The sequence below is a fragment of the Leptidea sinapis genome, chromosome 22 (genome assembly GCF_905404315.1).
Source record: "Leptidea sinapis chromosome 22, ilLepSina1.1, whole genome shotgun sequence".
NCBI classification, from domain to species: Eukaryota; Metazoa; Arthropoda; class Insecta; order Lepidoptera; family Pieridae; genus Leptidea; species Leptidea sinapis.
In genome coordinates, this window is record NC_066286.1 from 516,688 (window position 1) to 540,667 (window position 23,980).

The window sequence follows — 23,980 nt, forward strand, 5'->3', positions numbered from 1 at the left end:
CGAATTGTTTCATTGAATTTGTATTCGAGTAAATTGTATTAAAATAAAATAGGAAATATTTTCCTTCTATTTATTTATATATCTCTAAATATGGATAATATTAGACTAAATGAAGCAAAATGGTTCGACGGAATAGCGTCAATACTAATTGCCTGCTCCGTCTAATTACAGTTACTTTTTTATAATTGAGGTAATTACTTTATTATGTTTTAATTTAAAAATGTAACAGAACCTTAACATTGATATGATTATCAAGAGAGTTATATTACAAAATTCTCGTTGAAATCATTAATAATAGAAAAAAATTGGATATAGTAATAAATATAAATAATACTAGATTAATGGCTGGATCACTTGGCGTTGCGTAGAGACGTCGCTTCATTGTGTGTCTTCTACCGCATTTATCACGGGGAGTGTTCCGAAGAGCTCGTTCAACCTGATTCCTGCCGCCGAATTTCACCTTCGCACGACACGCCACAAATTACGATATCATCCCCACCATCTGGATGTGTGGCGGTCCTCCACAGTGCGGTTTTCAAGGAGCTTTCTTCCTCGTACCACGAAGCTGTGGAATGAGCTTCCTTGTGCGGTGTTTCCGGGACGATACGACATGGGTACCTTCAAGAAAAGCGCGTACACCTTCCTTAAAGGCCGGCAACGCTCTTGTGATTCCTCTGGTGTTGCAGGAGAGTGTGGGCGGCGGTGATCACTTAACACCAGGTGACCCGTACGCTCGTTTGTCCTCCTATTCCATAAAAAAAAAAAAAGAATATTTTCCAAGGACAGGTTAATTTTATCTTCATACTGTGAATGCCTATCAATATGATAAACTAAAGAGTAGAGACCGGATTATATGCAAATGTATATTGCATATGATTTTGCATATTTAGTACCTTTTCAGAGGTAGTTGCATATTTCAGAAAAAAAAATTATGCATATTTACGCTTGATCTCGCTCATCGTTCCATGCTTTTCATAGTAAGCCCAAACATTGCACTCAAATTTAAATTCTGCCCAGTAACCTCAGTAGACGTAGAACGCTCCTTAAAAAATTAATTAAGATCTACAGAACATTTAGAACATTACATAGTAGTACATATTTTTAAAGGTAAATCTTAAATTTCATTGTTACCTAAGTAGGTACATCTTGTAAAAGTTTTTTTCACAAATACGATTGTCAGTATAAGCCTTTATAAAATAAAATAAAATATTTAAAAATATCACTTTTATTTTTTCCTGTTTAATTGTATGCATATTTTGGACCTTTTTATGGAATTTCGTGCATATTTGGCATACAGGTCATACAGGCATGACCCTTAATCAAGATATAACTTTCTTTACTAAATATATTGATTTAACGCTTTACGACTACATTTTTTGCTTAAAAAACATATTTTTGAAGCCCGATAAGTTGAATAATAATGTGTTACTGATAAAATATAACAAAATTATAATGACTTTTGAAAAACCAACTGTAGTTATAATTATTTACTAATGCGGTACCTATTTAAGGCTAGTGAAGTTGGTTTACAAGTCTAATACTCATCTGGAAGTTTCGAAGCAAGACCTGATGGGTCGGGGTGAGGATAGGGTGCCCTCTTCTCGATATTGGAAGGAGCTATAAGTAGGCTCGTATGGTGCGCACGAGCCTGTGCCATACCTTGTCGAAGGCCTTCGCGACACGGCTGATGTGGTAGCATGGAATTGACGCCGTATGAGGATGTACTCGGTGAGTCGGTAAGCCTGCTGGGGACACGAGTTAGCGGTTCTGAACCCAAACTGTATGTCAGGTATCAGGTTAAGCTCCGCGATGTAGTGATTAAGACGCGCGAGAATTAGTCTTTCGTACCTGATTGAATTTATTAAGCTTATAGGCCTATAGCTACTCGGATTACCTTTTGGTTTATTGGGTTTTGGGATACCGATAACAATGGACTCCTTCCATTGTTCGGGGAACGCGCTATTAGACAAAATAATATTAATAATGGTAACCAATAAAGTAATAAGAGTCAAGGGCAGGATTTTAAGAACCCTATTGTTTATTGTTATATCTTGAAATAATACCACATAATTTCGTAGATATTATTTATTTATTTCTTAACACACGCGTAACTCGCAAGCCGTCTCAGGCCAAAAGGAACACAGATTATACATTACATAAATCATAGACATGACACTCTCCCACACTATAATAGTGAAACACACAAGATTTATCAAGCTAAACCTTACTTTAAAATTAAACTAAGTATACAAGTTTTAAGCCATCCACATAGTATAACATCATATGACCCTTATAACTAGTAATAATGCAGTTATATAACGCAAACTAAAAATTGTAACAACCAATCCTATCATATTATAAATAACTTAAATACTACCTACTTACTACCACTCGAGCCATCAAAACTAACACAAGTTCTATTGACCAGTTAACAATAATTCATTACAGCATGTCTTGGTATCGTTTAATAATAAACACAAGGAATACTTGTGTTTATTATTACAACATAACTATAAAATATATTATTTAATAATACACCTATTCCCCTAAATTTTCACTACATGCCATTATTTGGTCTATATGTCTTTTCCATGACAGACCCTCCACATCAATAATGTAAGTTAAACCTGGGATAGATTCTGCTAAGATCACTCCGGATATCCAAGGTTTCTTTCCTTTTCTGTAATCCCTAACCATTACTTTTTTGTTTTTCTACTTCAATCTCAACCATTTGTGGTGGTATTCTACTTACTCTAAATGAAAATGTATCATAGTCTACATACAAATCCTTTACAGAGGTTACAATATCATTATCCTCTGAATTGCTTTCTTCCTGCACATCCAGAACTTTAATTTGCTTAATTCCTCGCCGTTTGGAACACATTTTGTAAATATGACCTTGAAGTCCACATTCTGAGCAGTATTTTGTATTCAATGTACAGTCTGCTCTGAAATGATTTATTTTTCCACAGCAATAACACCTTTTGTTGTTGCTAATGTTCCTTGTTTTCTGGCTCAGTTTCTTATTTGTATTTCCTCTGTAGTTCGTTTGTAGTTTTACCAAATATGTGTTTGTAGAAGATTCTTCTTTGTTTGCATGTAAATAAGCTGCTTCCACTGTTTTCGCCACTTCTATTACTTGTATCAAACTTAATATTGCTCCATTTTTTAACAGTTCAAATTTAATTAGTTTTGATGACACTCCTTCTATAAATTTTTCCTTTATCTGATCATCTTCATCTTGAAATTTACATTTCTTTGCTAATTTTCTTAAAACCATCACATAATCTTCAACATTTTCTGACGAAAATTCGTTTCTCCCCGAAATTCCGCTCTCTCTAATATTGTTGATCTTGTACTGTCATAGTGCTTCTTCAACTTCTCACATAGGTCATCATATGATAATTGTGTTGGTTTCTTCAGTGAACATAACAAGGTTAACTTTTCAAAAACCTTTGGCTCACGCCAAAGGTTTAGGATATGAGGAGCGCCATTTTTTTTTTCTGAGGAACATCGTTGAATGTAAGGATGCATTCCAATTGTTGCTCAAATACGAGCCAGCCTTCTCCATCAAAAGATTTTATATCGTAATTCGACGTCAATTTTGGTTTTTTATTTTGGTAAAATTCACTTAGTTTCTTTCTTAATTGGGCAACGGTGTCGTTCTCATCGCATGATATCTTTTCTTCTTTTAATATTTTAATTAAAGTTTCTCTTTTTGTGGTATAAATATACGTTCTTTTCCCTGTTTTTATTTTTTCAGTGATCTTAAGGAACACAGATTATACATTACATAAATCATAGACATGACATTTATAGTATCGGGCCCCGGGGCCTTCTTGGAGTGAAGCTCTTTAAATTCAAATACACTTTATTCATGTAGGTCACGGAAATGACACTTATGAAAGTCAAAATATAAAAATATTTTTTCGTATTGAATTTACCGCTACTTCGTTAAGGGTTGAGCTAATGAGAAGAAGTAGCAAGAAACTCATTGCCACTCTGTCAAGATTTACATTTTAATTGTTTTACAAATCGTTTCAATTACAATATATGCAAAGTGACGCAACAAAAATACTCAAATGTAAAAACTGAAAGGCTTACACGAGTAAGTCAAAAAAGAAAAAAAAAGTAAATTAATACTTATAAACACAAGAGTTATTGAGTATAGTAGATGCATCAATCCACACATACCGTAAACAAATAGAGGCATTATGTGAGCATTTCATAAAATAAAATATATAATAACTTTAACTTTAAAGGAAATAATGATAAAAAAAAACACATCAAGCAGACCTCCCGGTAACAAGATCATCCAGCCACCACGAGTAGCACCCGTACACGAGCATGACGCATGAACCAGCCATCGCCTCACTCGACCATATTTTAGGGAAGGGAACGACCCGCTCCACGTCACCGCCACAAGTAGAGGCATTTAAGCAAGCATGACGATGCCTGTCACGAGAAATCTACCGAATAACAAAACAATGTTCATCTACATATTATGCAATACTTACTAAGTGCCTCTACTTACAATTTTGTTTCAATTTACATATCTCCTAATTATTATTCTTATTAAAATTGATTAAAAAACAGAAAAAATATTAATATTTAAATTATATAATTATAATGACATTTATCAAACTGAGACAGACATGTAACAGCCCAGCAGCTCAGTCCCAAGGGGTCTATCCAATGGAGGCATGACTGTGGGAACAGGAACCCTGTTTGAACGCGCGAGGCAGTTTCCGGAAGGCCACATGTTGCCGAGCAAGCGGTGATTTGTTCCTGTTTCGCGCCACACAAAAAATTCTTTTTTCGACCCAGATTTTATTCCTGTTTCTATTTTATTAAATATTTTAAAAATCTTATTTTTGACGATAAATATTATTAATGAGCTCAACAAGTTAGTACTCAATACAAGCATATGCTTATTTACTTATGTTTAAAATCCTAACTTTTATCTACCGCTTTCTCCACCTTCATCTTGATGCATGGACTTCGGAATCAAGATAAATTTACAATGTACTTGGTCCGTTATATTTTTGTGCCAAGTTTTATCGTTCTACTTTTGAGACAACCTAAGATTGCTGTGCCGCAATCTGCAAGAACATAATATCCTGTAATAGGTTTATGAACTCCTTTTATGCCATCGTTTGTTCTCGTGTAAACTATTGCTCTTATATATATCTCTATATCTATCTAAATAATTGTTGTAATTCATATTTTTTTTGGCTGTACTAAAATAACATTTTTAAAAGTGAGACGAAACAGGAATAAAATTCAACGTGGGACGAAGCAGGAATATGGGACGAAAACCCGCGACGAAACAGGAACAAATCCACGCGGTCTCAACGTTCGCCGCGGAGTTCCGCGATACGTGTCCGTACCTCCCGCTGTAGGTAGCGGAGGTGGCGCCTATTCTCGTCCGATGGATACCTATCGTAAGCTCTAGTGGCTCTGTTTTTCTGTGTACGTAAGGCCCTGACCTCTGGTGGCAGGTTTAGGCGATGCGGTTGCATCTTCGGGGCCGATTTGGTGATCACTTTCCTCTCTTTGACCGAGGCCACGGAACTATTGTCGGAAATTTTTACTATATCCATTCCGGGTTCCGACGAGGAATCCGATGACGAACCGTTATATTTTTTGGATTTCGCTTTAAAAGCGGCATCCACTGCCCTCTCTATCATTTCGGTTATTAACGGAGTCATATCCGTGACTAACCTATCTATGAGTGCGCTGAAAAAACCCTCGTCGAGAACCATTGGAGAATCCATGGTTGACATGACTTAAATAAAATTGAGTGGGCCCTGCCCGAGTCAGGCAGAGGGGGAATATAGTAATAAAGTGGACAACTATAGTTTAGTTGTACACTTGTACATTAATAGTAATATGAAAAATAATAAGAATTGTGGAAATATTAAAATAAATTAATAATAATCATTAAACCTTAAACTTAGCTTTACTGTATGTAGACTGGCTGGGCCGGAACCCCGATGCACGCTGTGCAGACCCCCGAGGAGAAGATACACACGGCACGAACTGGAACACACAACACACGATTAGCGTGCAGAATTACGAATCACAGACACTAATGCTAAATATCTCGATCGCGAAATCGGGTAGCTAACACTGATAATAACAAGCTACGTTCTACGAAGGAACGGAGCAGGTGCGAAATTCTAGGAATCCCGAACAATAGCGCGCGATAACAGTAACTGGCCCAACTACAGGTAGCCTGAGTAGATAGTGCGAAACGCAGGTATTAAAATATTCGAAAAAGGACTGATAACGCGGCACGTGTGCTCGCGTTGCCTGCCTGGATCGAACTGTGCCAACTGTGAACTGTGTCGACGCTAGGGAGACATCGCCTTTTAGAGTCGTTTTCACCCTGTCCACCTATCACTGTCAACAATATATAGTACATTTTCTGGCCTACCCTGGGCACGTGATAAGAGGTGCCTTGTACATCCAGGTACTATAGAATAAAGCGAGCTCGACAGACTTGGTGACAGAGCAAAATACACGAATTTTAAAGGAACGCGTGTCAATATGTAGCTAAATTCTGCTAACGTGCTTTTATTTGCCGCAGCAATTACACTTTTACGGCACCTGCCTAAATTTTTTTGTTATTAAGTTCACTGGATTTTCCATAGATGGGTACCAAACTTTGACCCATGATCGATACCACTCCTCTTTTCGCCTAGATGCCATTTCGCAAGACTTGTGAACGATTGAACTTGTGATTGATTGATTGATAGAGTAGACTGAGAGTTAATAAAATAATAATCAAGAAATTTTAAATCATTTATAAATTACATATAAGTAATAACAATAATAAAATCTAAACGATACGTCTGTATGTTATATTGTTAAAAATACACAATATTCGAATATTTTATTCTAATATATTATATATGTATGTATTTTCATTTATCTAACCATGTATGTCAAAGTAGGATAAAGTATCTTCAAAATAAGGGAACTTTATAAGTTTGATCAAAACTGGTTCAGTTTGGTTAGTATTCCAGTTCCTATTGGTTCTCCTAACACCGCATAACATATTGAACTGTTGTGTTCGCCACTCATTGCTGGCTAGAACAGTATTTTCATTAATTCGCTTAATATCCTGTCATGGTGATTGAAAACATCACTTGGAAGTAAGGTGCATATTTCAAAGGTGCTGCAAACTTTTGCATTAGTGTTAGTTGATGTAAAAGCGTTTTATCTGTCTCGAGGCAAAAATTAATATAAAGCAATAGAGTTATCCTTTTATAATATATAATATTACATAAATGATTTTATAATATGGCCTTTTTATATAATATGGCATTAAATCTTCTTTTCAGTTATTACATCAATTTTAGTAATTGTTGCTTGGGCAAATACACTACCACTGAAATTGTGTAACTTTCTGTGTACACAATAAGTAATGTAAGTACTTATCGCAACTTATGTGTGTAAGTATTCTAATTAATCTTATTTATGGTAAAGTTAATACATATCCTACATATTAATGAAGAGCTTTGAAGTTATGAAAATATTATGAACTATATAAAGAACATAACATTACTTAAAACGCCACCAACACTCCTGATATTGCAGTAGTTATTTCAAATGATTATGGGCGACGGTGACCACTATCATTATCACCACCAATATTATCAGAAGACTCCTTCATAAACAAAAAAAGGTTAAAATAAAATTATTTATATAAATCAATCTTTTACAAGCTTATATGTATTGTGACTACATTGTGATTGTCATTGAATCGCCTCACTAGTCGAAACCTGTATCGTCAAATCAAATTAAGCTTTGATTAAGAATAAACCATTTAACATTTAACCAGTGGGAGGCTCCTTTGCACAGGATGCCGGCTAGATTATGGGTACCACAACGTTGCCTATTCCTGCCATGAAGCGGTAATGTGTAAGCAATGTTGTGTTTCGGTCTGAAGGGCGCCGTAGCTAGTGAAATTACTGTGCAAATGAGACTTGTCATCTTATGTCTCAAGGTTACGAGCGCAGATGTACTGCCACTCAGAATTTTTGTGTTTTTTAATAATCTTGAGCGGCACTGCACTGTAAAAGGCAGGGCGTGTCAATTACCATCAGCTGAATGTCCTGCTCGTCTCGTCACTTATTTTCATAAAAAAAACTTGGCAGTCATCGTTTGACATCTCAATGACAAATTTTGAGGATACTCTAAAAATAACAATTTAATGAAATAACTACATTAATTAAATAAATACTACATTTAAAAGAAAGTAAAAAAAGTAAAACATGTAAGAACTGTATGTTTGAGTGTGTGTGAATGTGTGTGTTGTTTGTAGTACATGTAGGTAGAACAAATTAAATACGAGAAAACAAAATATTTTCAGTTTATTCCTAATCTGTTATTTTCATTTTTAAGTTCATTTCCTTTATATTAGCTCATTTTATTTAGGTCTAATATATCGATATGTTTATTTATAAAATTATATGACTATTTAGATACGTAATATTGCGCCAGTTGTTCCGAAAATTTGTCCCCAAACTTTTATGCAATAAATAATGACTGACTCACATAGCGGAAAGTAAATTGATTTAAGCACTTAGTAATAGATTACAACAACATAATGTTAATACATTTTTATAATCGTTCTTTGAGTAATCATACCACGGATAGTAGTTTTAATGAGAATGAAAGCCTTTATAACCGACTTCAAAATGGAGGAGGTTCTCAATTCGATTGGTAAGTTCTTATGTGTGTACATTGTGATGTAGTATAATTCTACTTTAGTTTAATGGTTATAGGAATAATTAATAGGTGGAGTAGTTACTATTTGGTCCCATAAAAATTCCTCATAATTTTGCCCAGTAGTTTTCATTTTATGAACATTCATGTTTACGTGGATGATGTAATTTTGTCTTGTGTATGGCTTTTTATGTGTATTCTTTTAGGTTGATTATATATTAATATTATTTATAATTAGTAGCCCGTGTCCCGATAAGTGGGTCGTGAGATAAACGTAAAATAGAGTTTTGTAACGTATTACTTATTTTTATTGTATGCTAATGACCACTTACTATTAATTAAATATTATTTAATTAATAATAATTATTTATAACGTTTTAGCATGAAGTGTTCCCGTAGAACACTTTGTCACCTAGGACCCTGCCGCCCTCGTCATCCACCTTCTTGTTCGTCTGATAACAATCAAAGTCTGTGAAACAGCTGTTAATAGAAAGGAGAATCCATCATGAATAAAATAAAAAGACAATCAATTTTTGTATGAAGTATTGAAAGGGATCACCTAGTTATATTATTATTATGAAATTCAAAACTGTTTGTAGCAATAAATAAATGAAGAAGTAATACAATTATTTGTATATTTAAAAAACGCTTTAATAAAATAACTTCGTCGTTCCAATTTCCAATTTATAACCATGAAAAAAATGTAAACTATATTTCTTCATAAGCCCAACATAAACCAAGCTCAAGATCTCGAATCGGTTCAAAAGCTATCAAAACTATTTCATAAATTAAATACTGATTATCTGTCACTATGCCGTCACTGTGACATTAAAGAATCTGCGCTCGATCTTCATATTAAAACAATAGCATTCAGAGAGTGGACTTGAATGGTCGGAGATCTCTTGGGACTCCTTGCAATATGGGGTACCACAAGGGTCTATTCTTGGACCGTTCAACATAATGTTAACAATAATTTTTTGTACCGATAGAATAACCTTAAACCCATTTTTCTTAGGTTCGATTCGCCCCGGGATCTGCCAAACAGGAAATGAGAAGTAAACCAGGGAAAGCGGCAGCCGATATCAACCTGAACCGCACCTGAAAGTATTTTTGGTAGTGCTGAGACAATCAAAAATAAGAGATTACTACAGAGGCAGACAGAGCGGGATTTTATAGCGGGAAAATAATTACAGATCATAGCGTAGTGACACTTGAGTTTTTGACAGCTGCGTGACACAGTGACGTGTTCTTTATTTCAATTAATTCATTCAACACTGCTTACTATATAACTTTAACCTTATAATAATTTGTATAAGGGGTTATGCATTTTGCAAAAGTGAACAATTTTTGAATTAAAATAATTTAAAAATGCAACGGCAAAAAATTATTTAAAAAAGTATCAATTTAAGTCTTTTTTGAGTCGTATAACCGATTAAAACAATAATTACCGATCTAGATTATAAAACGCGAGACGAGAAACTAATTCATTTAAATATTTTCTTGAGATTTTTTTCCACTAAAATGCCTTTTAAACAAAAAAGACGTTATGACACAATTATCATATTTGCAAATCAATAATTGCAGATTATATAAAAAACACAAACGCTTTCCTAACTCTTCAGCAATGCATAGCAACTACGAACATATTTCGGCGGACTTACGTATTCAAACTAAAATTAAAGGGCGTTCTTTAAAATTTCCATGAAATTAATTATAAATAAAACGCAATTTAAATTAAACAAAAAATACAAATTTCAAATAAAATTTAGAACCAGTTACAGTTTTGTAATCATATTAATTAAAAACAAATAATTAGTGACAATAGGGTATATGCATGATTTTTGACAATACTTAAATTTGAGTTTTGACATCCTAAGAGTTACCATGCACATTAAATTATGGATAAGAACTTTCTTATTGGCAAAATATTTCGGCTATTTAAATGCACCAACCCTGAGAAGAGATGAAGTATCCCATTAACTTGTTTATATTGTTGTGGAGACCATTTTCAAGTGAGTTTAATAAATATGTTATTTTATATAATTTGGTTTATTATTTTGTTGTTTTCCACTTTAAAAATGTAACAGAACCTTGATATGATTACAAATGAGAGTTATATTATATAATTCTCGTTGTAATCATTAATAATATAAATTTGATATAATAATTTCCTTTAAATTCAGCATTCAGCAAACTACACTGGCCTTCAAAAGTAAGTATCACACTTTTAAAATTGGGATAACGTTTTAAGTTCACAAGATATACTTTCGAAATAAAAAGGACTCCAAAGAGAATTTAATTTTGTACATAAAAACTTTATAGTCGGTAACCTTCTTTTAAGAATTAGCTGAAAAAAAACTTCAAAAACAAAACCATTCCTTTTTCAAAGTGGACGTTTCCGAATTACAATTTTACCATTCACATTTTTCTTTCTGTTTTAATTTTTTTTCAAGATCGATGGGTCTTGTTTTAAAAATTTATGCTAAAAAGCAATAACGTTTATTTATCATGCCTCTTTCAGTTGAAGAATGTGCTAGGATCATGGCTTCTCTCGAACTAGGCATCAGTATGGGTCGCACTGCAAGAATGGTGGGTGTGACGATACGAACGGTCCAGAAGGTAAAGCGAAGGTACGAAGAAACTGGACACCATCTGAGGAGACCTTGTAATGGCAGACCCAGGTGTACCAGTGCCCGAGAAGATCGTTATATTATTTCCACTGTGTTAAGAAATCGCCACCAAAATGCAGTTGAAGTCCAGCAACAGCTACTTCAGACTCGGAGGGACTACATTAGTGACAGTACAGTGAGAAGAAGACTTTCTGAAGCAAATTTGAAACCCTGAAGACCAGCGAGTGGCCTAAAACTAGAGAGACAGCATAGAGTAGCGAGACTGCGATACGCCCGTGAACACATGCAGTGGGATGAACAAGATTGGTCAAGAATTTTGTTTGCAGATGGGTCTCGATTCTCCCTTTACACTTCTGACGGAAAGCGAAGTGTTTACAGGCGACCTGGTGAGCGATACCTTCAAGCCGGCATCTCAGAAAGAGTCCAATACGGTGGAGGCAGTGTACATGTATGGGCTGGCATATCTTCAGAAGGTGGCACAGAGCTAGTAGTCATAGAAAATGGCACCCTCACTGGGCAAAGATATGCTCAAGAGATTCTCAATGAGTATGCAGGGCCGTATTTAGCAAATATGGGTGATGGATCGATGCTGATGCATGATAATGCCCGGCCACACACGGCTCATATCGTACAAGAGTATATTCAGGAGGTCGGTATCAGCGTGATGGCTTGGCCATCAAGAAGTCCTGATCTCAACCCGATTGAACACGCCTGGGTTGAGCTTGGGAGGCTAGTCAGAAATCGCAAACCACCACCTACTACCCTCAGGGCACTAAAGCAGGCCCTGGTAGAAGAATGGGAGAATATTCCCCAACATCGGCTCCGAAACCTAGTGTTCAGTATGCCAAACTGGCTCGAAGCTGTAATCAGAGCTCGAGGAGGCAATACCAGTTATTAAAAATTAAATAACATGTAATACATTTTAGTTGAATTTTTTTACACTAAACTAAAAATGTCTATTTTCATTGTTTTATCTTTTTTAAGTTAAAAATATTACCAATGTATAATTTTAGTTTCTAAGAATTAAAGCCTATAAAATTTGCAACAAAACGTTTTTAATCTTAGATCTCTACCTTCTATAGTTATAAAAAAAAAATGAAAAGTGTGATACTTACTTTTGCAGGCCAGTGTATATCTATTATAGATATTTTAGGGTTTTTTTGTATACTCTTTACAATACAGATTTATCTGCAAAATTGCAATGGTATAGTTGTATAGCTCTAAAATTTTACAGCTGTATAATACAAAGAGAAACAGACCTAAGATTATTCCCTGTGTTACTCCAGCTTGTACTTCTTTCACTTCTCAGATGTCATTATCATTTCTAATTCAAAATATTCTATGTGTAGGATATGATTCGAGAATTATTATACAAACTAATAGGAAAAGTGATAGTTTCTTTGATATGATACTTCGTTCGCGTCTCACTTTATCAAAAGCTTACGCCTGTTCCATTATGTTTAATGGTGTGCCGATTCGATTAATTTATCTAATCGATTAATCAATAAGCGATCAATAATTAATTGATTAATAATTGATTATTAATCAAAAAAATTAAAAAAAAAATCAAACTCATGAATCAATTTCCAATCAGTGTCCAGTTAGCATTTAAAAAAATTATGTAATCAAGATGCTTTGGCAGCAGGCTGTTCCTCGTTAAATTTGTCAACTGACCAGCTTTAGAGAAAATTCTCTCCGAGGGAACGGAGGCGGCTGGGATGCACGAATATTTCTGATGTAATTTGTACAGATGCGGGTTATTTGTTTTCATGCTCTTCCAATACAATAGAGGATTGCTTGTCCTTCCAAGTAGTGGCAATTCTAAGTATTGTCGTAATGTTATTATATTTTCAGTTGAAGATGCAGTTGTTGCGATAAAATTTGACTTCTTCTGCTCAAAATGATCCCAGATCGATGGTTTTGTAGTAACTTGCTCGAGTTGCTGTGGCTGCGTAATTATTAGCTCACTAGTCCCTGGAGTGCTGTTTCTCAGATAAGTAAGTTCTTCAAGACAACGTTGTTGGGCATACGCTGCATTACTGTCCGTACCGAATGCAAGTTTTTTAAAACGTGGATCCAGCAGACAAGCTATTGCCACATGTTTGTTGCTTTCTAGTGAGCCAAGTCGTCTTTGTAGGACTTCTAATAATGTTCCTTTCACTCGACCTCCAGTTAGTGTTTCGGTATTGGTTGCATTTAAGTTATACTGCAGTCCTCGAATTAATGGAATTACCATTCCCATGGTAGGATATTTTTCTCCGGATAGTTGTTCTGTAATTTCTTCAATATTTTTTAGAAGTGCCACACAGTCGACTAATACTTTCCACTCATTATTATCAAGGGATTCCAGTGTAAGATCAATTACTGCTAAAGCAATCGTAAGTGGGATTTTAACTAAAACATCTGTTTTTTCTCAATCCCTTTATTTACAACCTTTTGAAAACAATACTTATTGCTAAGTACAAAGGTGCAATAAAACAATAAAATAGAAAATTTAAATCTAAAAATGACCATTCCACACTAATACTAAGCAACTACTTAGGAATTAGAAAAAATAGAGAATTAATTTAATAACCAAAATTTAACTAAAAGTCTTTTAGAGTATTTATTAATAACATTGTTATTGTAATTTTCTGGTTAACAGTTAATATTAATTGTTATAACTTTTAGCACCCACCACTACAGCTTACCCCCAATAATCGATTGTAAACGATTATCTGACTGATAATCGATTGCAAACAATCATCTTGATAATCGATTCCGCACACCATTAATTATGTTCAATATCCTACTGACTTGATCGTCGGCTGATTGTATTTCTCTAAAATGAAACTCCACTGCTCCTGCAACTCTCTACGATATCTCTAGTTTGAATACATCTGGCAAGAGCTATGCCCGAGCTGAATACACTCATGTGAATTCGGCTGCTACTGATCATAGATCCAAAATTTGGCATCAACAAAAATAGATCACTTTTGTAAAAGTTGAACTTAATCAACGAATTCTTTACTATACTAAATTTAGTATCAGTACCATTTTAACTTAAAAAATATTGTATTTTCAAGGCCCGATAAGGTGAATGAATAATAATAAGTTACTGATAAATATAAAATTATAATAATGACTTTCGAAAAACCAATTAAAGATATAATTACCTACTAAAGCGGTATCTATATAAGGCTAGTGAAGTAGGTTTATAAGTCTTATACTCATCTAGAAGTTTCTTCATTGTATTTCAAGTCAGGAGGAGAAGTTATATCTATGGCTCATAAGCCATGAGGGTATTATTATGTAAGTATCATTAAATTTTTTTCCGCCGTTGGAGCAATATCTTTAAAACCATTTTCGTTTTTTTATTTCCACAAAAATTAATGTTATAAATATCGTCGAGCATGTGCTGTCTGGTCCAAGCGTCATGCTCGTGCCAGTCGAGAACTGTTTTTTTCGTATTAATTATTCAAATGCTTATAAAATGGTCGCATCATATCTTTATTATCTGACCCGACAGACGTTGTTGTGTTCATAATAATGTGTGTTTTCAGTCCATATTCTCTCATTTCACAATACGGCCGATGAAACTTTGAAATTCAAATAATTATAAATTTTGATGAATTTATCATGATTTTGGTACTTTTTTATATATTACATAATGAAAAAAAAGAAGTAAATGTCTTTGGCTGCGTAAGACAGCAAGTGTCGCAAATATGTCGTTCTCAATGAGTCTCAAGAGTCAGAAACTCTTGGCCCGTGGGGCTCAGAGACGCGAAGAATGTACAAAGTACAATCTTCACGCCTCAATAGAGCTACTGGCAAGCCAAGCGCTGGCAGCTATTTCGGTCAACGGATCAGCCTAGCTATCCAACGCGAAAATGCTGCCAGTATTCCTGTTACGCTTCCCCGTAATAATAATTTTAATTTTATGTAATCATAGTATTGTAAATATAATTATAAGATTTGTTTTATAAAGATATTGAATATGGTAATAATATTAATATGAAGGAATATAAGTATAATAGATAAATGATTACTCATATAATATAACATATAAAAATCTTTATTTCAGTTATTACATCGATTTTAGTAATTGTTCCTTGGGCAAATACACTACCACTGAGGCTCTGTAAATTTATATGCCCACGTGCATACCAGCCTGTTTGCAGCAGAGATGGAAGTACTTATCGCAACTTATGTGTGTAAGTATTCTAATTAATCTTATTTATGGTAAAGATAAAGTTAATACGTATCTATATATTGATAAATATGTAGCACATACAAATAATAGTATAAGTAGTTTTTTACTTTTTAGTGTCAGTTAATAATAATAATGTATAATCAATCTGAATGAAATCTCCTAAAAAAATCGTACACAGAAAACAATTACATCATCCAGATGAACAAAAATTTTCATAAAAGATGTTCATTAAATGAAAACTAATGGGCCAGTCTATATCTTAAATTTTTATGGGACCAAATGGCATCGAACCCTCATCGAACTAAAGAAGAATTACGAAAATCGGAATCGTGTACAAACATAAAAAAAATACCGATCGAATCGAGAACCTCCTCGTTTTTGAAGTCGGTTAATAATACGTATCTACATACTGATGAAGAGCTGTAAACTTATGAAAATATTATGAACATAATACCACTTAAAACCAACCCTCCTGAGATTGCAATAGTTGTTACAAATGATTGTAGGCGGTGGTGACCACTTATAATCAGGAGACCCCTTTATACACAAAAATAGTACATCTTGATACAATTTTATAATCTTTATTTGAATAATCATACTAAGGTTAGTATTTTTAATGAGAATAACAGCCTTTTAGGTATTTCCTTCGTAAAAGGTCCTGGAAGCGTGGGTGTATCACCAATCATGTAGTCAAATTAAAATTCAAATATTTTTATTCAAAATAGGATTAAAATTCACTAATAACACAAAAAACTACAACCCATTCAAAATTGACTACTTATGTTCAAAATAGGTTTCAAAATCACTTATTACACAAAAAGCTACAACCCATTCAAAATAGACCACTTCTGCAGCATTAAGACGGTATTAATATTGGCTGCACTGCCCCCCAATAATATAACTACCATAGGACATAATTCTATGAAAATTACTTAAGTATGCTAGTCATGCCGTATCTATGTCAGTAAACTGTCTACTTTTTTTACTGCATATAGTGCAGAACTGAGCCTATTAATAAAATATAATCATTCAATATCGGCACCCCATTGCAATTTGGTATCAAGAGCAATGCCAAGAAGTATAGCAGATTCCACCAGATTTACCACCTCTCTCTCCGTTTAATAAAATATTCGCATCTACATTTTTGACATCTTGGCAATAAGTTATTGGCATTAAACCAGTGCACGATGTCAGATAGAGCATTAATTGTACATTTGGCTCTTTTTCACTTTGAATATGAGTGAAGAGTCATCCGCCTGTCTTCTTCTACAGCAATCTTGATTGAAACCTTGTGTTTTTTGGTGCACGTCTTCCTCAAATTCAAATTCTTTTTTTTTTTTTTCAAAATAGGATATGATATTACTTATTGAAAATCAAACAAATACCACCCTTTCGATAAAGTTGGTATGCCTCAATGCGCAAGAAAATTACGCTCGTGAACGGGTGCTACTTGTGGTGGCTGGATGATCCTGTCACCGGGAAGTCTGCTTCATGATTTTTTTATTACTTATATTTTTTAATTAAAGTTCTTATATTTTTTTATAAAATAGCTAATAAAATGCTCGCATAATTATTTTTTACGGTATGTGTGGATTTATGCAGCTTACTGTATTGTACTATAATATACACATAAAAAAAGTCTAAGCAACATGCATGATATTACAAATATATGTAAACCGCACGAGAGATAAGATTGAGGCAACAAAATTCAAATGGTGTTGATGTAAGTACCCAAATAGTGCGAAATTGACTGCATGAGTACGGCCTACGAGCTCGACGTCCAATTAGGTGCCCACTGATACGTCACGGAAATCGCGCTCGTCGAAATGTATGGTGTAGAGAACGCAGAACATAGAACTCATCCTGGGGATGAGTCGCAATTCGGGTTTAGGCCTGGTTTGAAGGGTGCGAGTGTACCGTCGGCACGGAAATACTGAAAGGCTCAGGTGTATTCAGGAAGTTCATCCATACAGCGGCTCAACAGTTATGGTATGGGTGGGTATTATGAAGAACAGGCGAACTGAGCTCGTTTTTGTTAATGGAAACATGAGCGCTGAAAATTATCTTGAGAATATTTTGTCCATCTCCATCATCATTCAGTCCATCCATTTGCACAAACCTTTGGCTCCGTTTATTTATTTTTTTACGTTTTATTTTACGTTAATGCATGTCAATGCGCGTTCACATACAGCTCGACGAACCGCTAATACTTATAACGCTTGTGTTGTTGCGTATTAATTTACATTTTGTTAATTACCCGTCTACCGTTCTGAAGATATATTGTCATTATAACTATGATTCGAATAAAAATAATTGTCCTTTAAGGATTGTGCCGGTAACTTATTCTTAACATTGTAATTAATTAACATTAACACAAACATGCGGACATTTTAATAACTAGTAAAAATTTGTTCGTTAACTTAAACTCGACAGGCTAAATATTAATTTTGTGAATATTAATTATTTATTATGTTTTAGCATGAAATGTCGCGGTAGAGAATTTTTTCACCGAGGATTCTGCGATAATCATCATCGCCCTCCTGGTTTGCCTGATAACAATCATAATTCTACTACTACTACTACTGAGAAGCAGTAAACAGCAAGGAGAATTCATCATGAAGCAAATAAGTCAGACACTTTAAGTTAGACATATTGACACGGATGACCATGTTATATTCTAATTAAATTCAAAACTATTAATTCCAATAAATAAATGAGGCATTTAAACATTATTGTCAAATATTATTCAGTGGGAGGCTCCTTTTCACAGGATGCTGGCTAGATTGTGGGTACCACAACGGCGCCTATTTCTGCCGTGAAGGAGTAATGTGTTTCGGTATGAAGGGCGCCGTATCTAGTGAAATTACTGGGCAAATGAGACTTAACATCTTACGTGTCAAGGTGACGAGCGCAGTTGTAGTGCCGCTCAGAATTTTTGGGTTTTTCAAGAATCCTTAGTGGCACTGCACTGTAATGGGCAGGGCGTATCAATTACCATCAGCTGAACGTGCCGCTCGTCTCGTCTCTTATTTTCATAAAAAAAATAAAAAAAACAAGTTTTATGACTATATTTACAATACTATGACTACATGTAATTAAAACTATCATAACGTGGAAGCGTACCAAGAATACTGGCACGTTATCCGTTGAACGAGATAGCTGCCAGCGCTTGGGTTTCTAATAGCCTTATTGAGGTGCGAAGACAGTATTTTGAACATTCTCCGCGCCTCTGGGCACCACGGGCCATGTGTCTCGACACCAAACGACACAAAGATGTATGACTCACTGACAGACCAACATATATGCGACGCTTGCCGTCTTCGGCAATCGAAGCGGCAGCCCCAGCACCAACTGACTTAACTTGGACAAAAGAAGGAGCCAGAGTGTCGACGCAAGTCACGTCCCACACAGGCGCCTTTCCCTGGGCCCAAGGCACCAGCGTCATTCCATCAGGACGCTTGCCATCGCGGCGGGTAGTACCTGGAAAATGCCGTGCCGTGCCGTGTATTCCAATTATTTATTTAATTAAAATACGCTAGTTACTTGGTAATTTTTTTTGAGTGGTAGTGCCATGCTGGGTCCTGAAGGACACAACGGAAGTAGGCCGGCACGCCTGGAGAAATACCACTCTCCCACTTAAAACAGGCGTGATATAGCGGCTTTGCTAGTGTGTTACGTTAGGTCTGTGGGTTATCTGGAGGCCTAACTACCAGTTTTACCAGTGGGAGGGTCCTTTGCACACGATGCCGGCTAAAATATGGTTGCCACAACGGCGCCTATTTCTGCCGTGAAGCAGTAATGTGTAAGCATTATTGTGTTTCGGTCTGAAGGGCGCCGTAGCTAGAGAAATTACGGGGCAAATAAGACTTAACATCTTATGTCTCCAGGTGACGACTGTAATTGTAGTGCCGCTCAGAGTTTTTTGGTTTTTCAAGAATCCTGAGTGGGATTGCAATGTAGAGCAGGGTGTATCAATTACCATCAGTTGAACGTCTCGTTACGTATTGGCATAAAAAAAGAATCAGATACAGATGTTAGCACGGAATAAAATATACTACTCCTGGAGGGTACCAGGCACCAGGCTACCACAATTAGGACCTGTACCTAATAGTGGATGACCTCTCGTACCCGAGGTATAATCCTGAACACTCCTTTATACCACGGGTTAGCGTAAGCTTTTACGTCAGTTAGGATGTCTGTTCTCCATGCCTGCGTGTTCTTGAAGGACAGAACCTATCCATCATCTGGCTGCGTGTAGAGTGCGACGACCCTCCGCGAATCTTCGCTTGCCTGTATAGGTCCCATAGCGGTAACGCAGAGACTGACCGGCTCCTCGAGCACATCCAACTGCAGAGATCGTATTTGTTGGCGATTTTTAACGCCACCACGCCGAATGGCTAAGCTCACGTACCACCGATCATGCAGGGAAATCTGTTCACGACTTCGCCTTAGCATATGGTCTTACACAACTGATTATTGCGCCATCTTGAATGCCAGACTGACTGACTGTGAGCTAACGTTTCGTTCTCATATTAATAATTAATGCTTTAAAGAGCATATCGAAATGTAGGCTTTATACTTCGTACGGTTCGCGGTTTTACTAATATGAAGGCTGTCGTTGCCTTGCACAATGCGCTAGTAAGAAGTCAATTAGTAGGCAATACGGTCTAGCAGGCAAACTACATATTGTCTTATGTTAGAGAGGGTCAGAACAAGTTTGTAAGGTATATATGGTGTTTATGGGGCTCAATGGGGTATATTTATATTATCCTTTAATGCACCCATCATTATATGTTTTAAGTTTTAAAAACTTGTGCTCGATATATATATGTGTGTCAGGCAGCATTTTATCGATAGCCCCATAATAGAAACAGTCGCCGTTAGATGTCGTTATTTAAAGAAATGGCGTTTGAGTGAGGTCTGTGTTCAAAACCACACGATAAAACATGTGTCATATCGTTTGACAGTGAGGTTCAGTTCAAAAGTGACGTTCATAACTGATGACAGAACTAGTCAACACGTTGTGTTCAGTCGCGTTGTGGCCTTCGGCGGAGTCACACGCAGAACTCACCACGCTTTTTATCCGTTTCAATCCGTACCTATTGTGTGCTATTGTTGAGATTAATTTATCACGGGGAGTGTTCCAAAGAGCAGACCTTCACACGAACCACCATAAATTAAGATATCATCCCTACCATCTGGATGTGTGGCGGTACTCCACTGCGCGCTTTTAAAGTAGCTATCTTCCACGTACTACAAAACTGTGGAATGAGCTTCCTTGTGCGGTGTTTCCAGGACGATACGACATGGGTACCTTCCAAAAAAGCGCGAATACCTTCCTTAAAGTAACAAGAAAAAAAATCTCAAAAATTCTACAGACTTGATAATCAGTGGATTTCTTGAGGGTTGATAAATTGCGGTCTTTTTTCCTTCAAACATTCGACTAATTTGACTAAAACAGTTGGTAAGCTCCACAGTTCGAGGCTAATATTTAATATTCTGTTTCATGGTATGATAGTTTTCCAGTTCTATTAAGGTAAGTTGTAAAGCGCCAATGGCGAAAACATGTAAGTAGCTCCTCTAGGAGACTTAGATATAGAAAACGGAACGTTTGTTATACTTTAGATACATTCACAGCATTTACATGTGGTATGTAATTATGAGATGATACTGTTATTAGTGATTCCGGTTTTAATTATTTATTTTATTAGGGTTGACAACAGCTTAATACGAAATAATCACTTATAATTAAATACAAAAACATAGCCACTTATAGTCTACCACGGTTTTTTTTAATTCTAAGTGCATAATTATTATCTTTTGTTTCGGAATAGTTTTTTTTAAGTAGTTTGTTTTTCTTATTTTATTTTAATGAATCTGAATTACACTAACTAATAATTAACTTCATTTGAAGTTTATCCTTTCCGATAAAAAAATAATTATCGTCACTGTCAGATCTGGACCAAATTGCAATGGGATAACACGGAAAGGACCAACTTTCAATAAAAAATACAAAATCTCTTTTTTGATATCGGTTAAAAACCTTACAAAGAAGCCATTGACAATTAATTACTGGGCTTGAACCCTTTGCCTATAATGGACAATGACACAAAAAAAATAACATCGTAAGCTTCACGAAAATTCTGAAAACTTTTAAGACATAAAGACACTAAGCAATTTGCAATTAAATTATAACGGTTAAAAATTATTTCAATTGTCTTTTTCTATGCAAAAATGCATAACGTCAATGTTCAAGTTTTCAGTTCTCCCGGCACTCCCGGAGTGCAACCCTTTCTTTTTTTTATGATGTAATCTTTGACCTTCTTGATGCCCATTTCCAGTATAAGCTTTGATCTTGTTGACGGCGATTTTCAGTATTTAAGTGGCATTACAGAACTCAAATCGTCTTTGTTTGGTGTGAATATGATGTCTTTCATATGCCTTCTTGCATACATTTATATTTTTATGGATATATCATTTAAAATTTTCATAAAATTTACAAATTTATCTTATAATTGAAATATTTAAGTTAATTTAATTGAAAATCTTTACATTTAGAGCTGAGTGATTCTGCTGGTACCATGTAAATATATGTATAACCCCTAACAGCTCTCTTCTGAGGCATCTGTGTTCTCACTCGTTGTACAAATGTATTTAATAAATCCTTCAAAGATATAGATCCATTCTACGGTTCTAGGTTGACCTTTTAATACCACACCATAACCACCACACATATTTAGACAAATTATTAGTTAGTGTACTTCAGATTCATTAAAATAAAATAAGAAAAAAACATACTACTTAAAAAGAACTATCCCGAAAGAATAGATAATATGCACTTAGAAGTAAAGAAAATAGTTGCGAATTTTTATTCAAACTTATTAATCTAACTCTAATTATTGTCATTTTTGGGGTCGGTGTCAGGTTTATTTAAAGATGCCTCCCAAAAAGGTGCGGTAATAAATAAATAATTCCATGATTAAGCCACATATAGAATATTTAGTAGAAATTTGGGGGAAAGCAGGAAAAAACTTACAAATAAGTAAAAATAAAATTAATAAAACTTTGTTTCGATACAATTACCTAACTATTCTTAAAATTTATCGGGAAAAAAAAATGAATTTAAATCAAATATATAAATATAACTCCTGTATTCTCAAAGGAAAACCACAAAGAAACTCGAAATTCGTCGACCAGTGCCTGGAGAAACTTGTGTCTTCTATCGAGTCCTCTCTTGAGAAGGTCGCGGAATGGGGTGAATTGGACCTTGTCCAATTTAACCCCCAGAAGACTCAAGTTTGCGCGTTTACCACTAAAAAAACCCCATTTGTCGCATCACCGCTCTTCGACAACACTTCCCTAAAAGCCTCGCCTAGTATCGGAATACTGGGTCTTGAAATCTCGAGCGATTGCCAATTCCGTGGCCATCTGGACGGCAAAGCCAAATTGGCTTCAAAGAAACTGGGCGTCATTAATAGAGCACGGCAATACTTCAAGCCGGCCCACATTCTAGCGCTGTACAAAGCGCAGGTCCGGCCACACATGGAGTATTGCTGTCATCTCTGGTCTGGCGCACCCCAGTATCAGCTCGATCTATTTGACCGCGTGCAACGCAGAGCAGCTCGAATTGTCGGGGAACCAGTACTCTGTGAACGGCTGGATCACTTGGCGTTGCGTAGAGACGTCGCTTCATTGTGTGTCTTCTACCGCATTTATCACGGGGAGTGTTCCGAAGAGCTGTTTTACCTAATTCCTGCCGCCGAATTCCACCTTCGCACGACACGCCACAAGTTAGGATATCATCCTCACCATCTGGATGTGTGGCGGTCCTCCACAGTGCGGTTTACAAGGAGCTTTCTGCCACGTACTACAAAGCTGTGGAATGAACTTCCTTGTGTGGTGTTTCCGGGACGATACGACATGGGCACCTTCAAAAAAAGCGCGTACACCTTCCTTAAAGGCCGGCAACGCTCCTGTGATTCCTCTGGTGTTGCAAGAGAGTGTGGGCGGCGGTGATCACTTAACAACAGGTGACTCGTACGCTCGTTTGTCCTCCTATTCCATAAAAAAAAAAAAAGGAAAAATTTTAACAATGGACTTATATACACAAAAAGTATAAACATCCAAAAATTCTAACAAGACAAGCCCTCAATATTTGCTTCATAAAACCTGGAACAAAATATGGAACAAGTAACATAAAGTACGAAGGGGCAAAATTATGTAACAACCTACCAAGAGATATTAAAGAATTGCAATCATTTAATGTTTTTTAAGAGACGTTTATATCTACACCCATGCTTTCAATCCTCTATTAAAGATTCTTAAACAGTTAGCTTATTGCCAACATTAAAAAGCCAGTCCTAGTAACCATAATATCATCCAAACGAGTGTTGTAATTAAATTCAGTACAACATTATATCAT

At 35.6% G+C, this 23,980-nt stretch overlaps 3 long non-coding RNA genes across 7 annotated transcripts in view; 2 read left to right on the forward strand and 1 right to left on the reverse strand.

Annotated features, from left to right (window-relative positions):
- LOC126971031 (uncharacterized) overlaps nucleotides 1–23,980 on the reverse strand; it is a 161,730-nt gene that overhangs the window by 17,763 nt on the left and 119,987 nt on the right. The window lies entirely within an intron of this gene.
- LOC126971048 (uncharacterized) lies at nucleotides 1,518–10,779 on the forward strand. Of its 2 annotated transcripts, none has more exons than XR_007730800.1 (3): nucleotides 1,518–1,728; nucleotides 7,350–7,434; nucleotides 9,752–10,779. It is a non-coding gene; the product is annotated as an uncharacterized LOC126971048 (long non-coding RNA). The 2 variants fall into 2 exon arrangements; XR_007730799.1 differs by lacking the exon at nucleotides 9,752–10,779 and adding an exon at nucleotides 9,118–9,745.
- The window catches only part of LOC126971041 (uncharacterized), an 80,141-nt gene continuing 70,697 nt past the window's right edge, over nucleotides 14,537–23,980 (forward strand). The window contains exons 1-3 of one of the 2 annotated variants that reach the window (XR_007730789.1): nucleotides 14,537–14,657; nucleotides 15,430–15,559; nucleotides 18,037–18,290. This is a non-coding gene — a long non-coding RNA (uncharacterized LOC126971041). Of the gene's footprint in view, nucleotides 14,658–15,429; nucleotides 15,560–18,036; nucleotides 18,291–23,980 lie in introns of those variants that run through there. The other variant, XR_007730790.1, reaches the window with a different exon arrangement.